Here is a 4966-nt window from a genome sequence, read left to right on the forward strand (position 1 = left end):
AGTTCTATTCAGCACCAGCAGAAATATTGTATGATGAAATTAAACCTATCATACAAGTTATAAAAATGGATTAACTAGGGAAATGATAATACCAGAAAAAATAGAACGACAAGACGAGATACAAAAAGTAGAGATACCAGAATTTATGCCAAAAAGCGGATTATTGGAATAACTACTATTTTAAACGAATTAACAACCAATTATTTAAATGGAAATTCAGTATGGAGCTATTATGCAAGAGAGCAAACTATGATATATTCAAATTCTAGAGAAGTTAGAGAAGCAGATATGGAAGAAATACGACAATGGATATTAAGCTTATTAAAACCAGAGCAACAGCCAACTACAAGAGCAATACGAAAGAATTTTATTTCACCAGAGATAATGACAAAATATTGCAAGACTATTGGACACAGATACCAGATCATCAATGTTCAAAATGCTATGGAGAAGATAATGTAATTCCAGCTGTCCAGCTAGAATAAAGCCGACAAGATAAAAAGCAAATACTGACAAGATAAAAGAAAAATAAAGTTGCTTGTCTTATTGTAAAAGTAAGTTAGTGGATAGGAATATGTAAATTAGTGCAGACAAGTGTAAAGTGGTAGGTGTACATTATTAGTGGACAAATGTAAAGTATAGGTATGGTAGGTGTACATTATTAGTGGACAAGTGTAAAGTAGTAGGTGTGTTATTAGTGGAAAGTGTAAAGTGTAGGTGTGCATTAAAGTAAAGTAGTATGCAGTAAATGTAAAGTAGAAATAGTATAGGACAGATGTAAAGTAAGTAGAGCATCTCTACTTGTATAAATAGAGAGCCATTAGGCACATCTAAGGCAAGACTTTCTCGACGGAAAGCAAGCCTCTTTGTAAACAAAAATATTTCAATAAAATATCAAGTTTCCAATCTAAGATATGGATCAAAACACAACAGAAATTACACTCATAGAAAAACAGGTATACTATTTATGATTATGCGTAGCTAAATCTATTGATTCCTGAATATCATAGCATGATAAAATAAGTTTATATTAGTTATTATATACTAGAATTATTTGAAGCATGTTTCTAGTTTGCTAACATGGAAAAAAAAGGAAAAACTTCCAGAACTATGCCATCCTAAGGTTGAAACCGTAGGCAAGGAAAGCCGTGAGGGGAGTAAACAAAGTTGAGGCGCTGTTTAGGAAGAAAGTACCTTTGAAAGTACGGTGTTAGTAGTGACGAGAAAGCATGGTTGAAAATAATCTAGTTTATAGTAATCTAATATGAATAATTTTACTGTGCATATGATATGAGGGAATTATTGATTAAACAACGGAACATCAATATGGCTACTTACCTACATGATAAAATGATATTAACTTATGAAACATTGATTTTATATATTCTAAAAGATATAGAAATAATTGAATTAAGAAGAATAATATGGGATAAAATATTTAACTTTGAAGAATTAGAACTAGCGACCCAAACCTGGTATGAAATAGATGAAATAGATATAGACCTAGAACGAATTGATATTAGCGATCTAGAATTAGAATACTCAGACTAATGATAAACTACGAATACCTCCAATATTGGCAAGCAACTATTGAAAATATAACCTTATTAGGAGACCTAATAAAAGAAAATATAGAAATATATCAAAGAACCCAAGATATACAATATATAGAATATATTCTAGAAAATATAAAAGAAATAATCAGATTAATACCCTTGAAAAAAGAATATTATGATAAAGCCTTCTATACCTAAAAGCATGACGAATTCCGCCCCAAATGGTATCAATTTTTTCATTGGCCAATTCTAACTAATAATGTATGGCTTGCCACAAAATCAAATTCCAAACAAAATGTATCAAAATAATAATAATAATAATAATAATAATAATAATAATAATAATAATAATAATATAATAATAATAATAATAATAATAATATAACAATTACAGTCATAATAAAACAATAATAATGACCATAATAAAAACAACAGTGAGAACTACCAAAATGAGCAGCAAACAAGATAAAATAAGTAAATTAAATCCAACGTTACTAATAACCTGAAAAAAATAAATACTAAAACAGTAATATCCTCAATAAAAATGTAGAACAAAATTAACTCAAATAGAAGAGCGAATCACAAACATACAATTATAGAAGAAAATGAATTATTAACTAATCGTGAAATCAATATTATGCACAAATAAACAAAGTAATAAGGGTGATCCAAGTAACCGCCAAAATATTTTAAAAAAAGAGAATAAAACATAAAGAATTTCACTCAACATTTATGGACAAAGACTTTGTTGGGACTCGCTTCAGGGCTCTAGCAAAATTCCTCGAAATTCAAGAGTGAGGGTTAGTTCTGTAAGACTTACGCTCTAAGCGCCCGACTGTACGCCCTAAGCATGCCCAACGCCCAACTCGCCTAATAGATCTTACACAAATTATGTGCTAAATTTTTTAGTTAACATTGTTGACCCTCATAATTCTTGAATAAATGAATGATACTTAATAATTTATTTAATCTATAGGGATAAGAAGATCGAGAGTAACTCAAATAACAAGTTGTAGTATCACATCGTTACTATTTGGTAACACTGTGAAGGTGATGATTTAGTACGTAACATTTCTTTTAAAAATTCGCAGCGAAATTTTACTTTTTCACTTATTCTTGGTCTTCATAGTTTTGTCATATGTATCAAAATTATCATATTTTATCTAGCTATTTGAAAGTAATTTTATTCTTATTCATGATGGAGTGATGTTTTTACAATAATTGTATCAAGTTTTATTGATTATTTTTCTTTTAAGGTCGTAAATTGTATAGTATGATAAAAAATAATTTTAGAAATAATTTTTTTTATTATTATTAGAAAGTTAAGATATTAGATTATTTATACTTGTATAATCATGTTAGAAGTTTTATTTTCTATATATGAATTTCCTTAATCATGTTTGTAATTATTTCAAATGCCCCATCTCACGCCCCATCTCTTAAAACATTGCTTTCTATAATAATGTTTTCAATTGAAGGTGTTTTTGTTTAATTTTGGACAAAAAGATGAAAAAACAGCAATTTTATCCTTTAATGATAATCGATGGTCAAATTCCAAAATGTAAATCATAATTACAAGTTTTTATGAGAGGTGTACATGGCACAAAAGAGACCAATGGGCAATCATATCAATATTAATGAATGTACTTCCATTAATTAATGGTAAACCTGCATGCCTGCCAACTTTCAATGCACTAATAATTACTTTTACTTTTAATCCCTGTCTTATATCTTCTCCCTCTCCCTACTCTAATCTAAATAAACGTAAAGTCATTTATTCTTCTTTCATACCAAATATAGGAAGTGCTCGTGACAAATCAAGACTTATTTTCCCTTTCCAAACAACATGATTTCAGGTAATTCATTCCTTTTTTTAATCTATCTTAAGAAATTATTTTTACAATTTCACAGAGTATATATGTTGTTGTTATTATGATATGTAGTCGCGTATATATATAGATATTAATATGTTATGTTTAAAAATAGTGAATCTTCAGGACACAATGCTATTGATTCTTTGATAGAAATGGAATGCAATACCTTTGTTGATTCAGCTTTTCATAGTCTTATCTCAGGTGAGGCTGGATCATATACATATTTTGTGTTATAGTATATTTTTATATAAAAGAATGATTCATAACTAGTATATATTTTTTATAGTGCAAAAGAGTTATGGTGTGAGGAAATTAGGAATGAAATGAGCGGTGAATTTGAATTAATCGAAAATGCAGGGATAGAACAATTATTATTATGTCATAACAAGATTGATGAAGAAGAGATGATAATGGGTATTGATCATCAAGAAATTATTGTAACGGAAAGAACAAGGATAATTGTATGGAAATTAGAGAGGAGATTATTAATAATAGTGCAAGTATGTTGGCACGAGATCAATTTCAAAGTATTTTTATATACCAATTACTCAAGCAACAAAGGAGCTTTATATAGGGTTGACACTTTTGAAGAAAAGATGTAGGGATTTGGGAATTAGGAGGTGGCCTCATAGGATATTGATGAGTCTTCAAACACTAATCGACAATTTTAAGGTATATATATATATATATATATATATATATCCACAACTTAATAAGCTTGTTTCAATTAATTAATTCTTCGTTTCTTATAGTATATATTAATATAAATTATGTTGATTAATATATGATGGTGTATATATACAAGTTATGATTCTAATTATTTTTTTTATATATATTGTTGAAGGAATTGGAAGAAGGGAGTCGGAAATGAAATGAAAAAAGGTTGAAGGATGTGATTAATTTGTATAGAGAAAGAGAAGAAAGAAAGAAGAAATACCAGACATTGGAAATTGAGGAGAAAACAAAGAGACGAGGCAAATATGTTTCCAAGACAAATTACAAGAGGAGAAGAGACTAATGTCGTCTATGCCTCATCAATACACCATTCTTTTGATACTTATTGCACTACTAGTACTCCTCCTCCTCCTCATAATGTTGAAGAAGATGATGAAGAGATTTATGTCTCTTCTTGCTAACTATTTCTCTTACGATACTCCAATCTTGTATCATTGAACTTATTTATTTTTTTTGTATATTGTTTTTGCTTTGGAGGGTGTTACGCACAACACTAAACTTTAAGATCAATTTGTCACGACCCATACCGTCATGAATGGCACCCACACTAATCCTTCCGTGGAGAACCATTACTACAACTCAACTAACCAAGTTAACGAAAATTAAGACATTTTAAGATACGGAAGCAAGTTTAAATGACTAAAGATATACAGAGTTCCCATAAACTCCGGTAGTTCAATAAACATCTATCAACTAATGTGGAAGTTAACCCTTAGAACTGAAAGTCATTGTACCAAAACTACTATACCAACAAGTCTAAGAGAAAGGGTTACAACCCCAACCAAACATAAGAAATATCTA

The 4966-nt window shown here is 29.2% G+C and overlaps 1 pseudogene; it reads left to right on the forward strand.

Moving 5' to 3' along the window:
* Positions 1 to 3528: 3528 nt before the first annotated feature.
* LOC125809924 (protein RKD2-like) lies at positions 3529 to 4603 on the forward strand (annotated as a pseudogene).
* Positions 4604 to 4966: the final 363 nt, after the last annotated feature.

This window comes from Solanum verrucosum, unplaced genomic scaffold, assembly GCF_900185275.1.
Source record: "Solanum verrucosum unplaced genomic scaffold, falcon-dt-bn FXZP01000257.1, whole genome shotgun sequence".
In the NCBI taxonomy this organism is placed as follows: domain Eukaryota; kingdom Viridiplantae; phylum Streptophyta; class Magnoliopsida; order Solanales; family Solanaceae; genus Solanum; species Solanum verrucosum.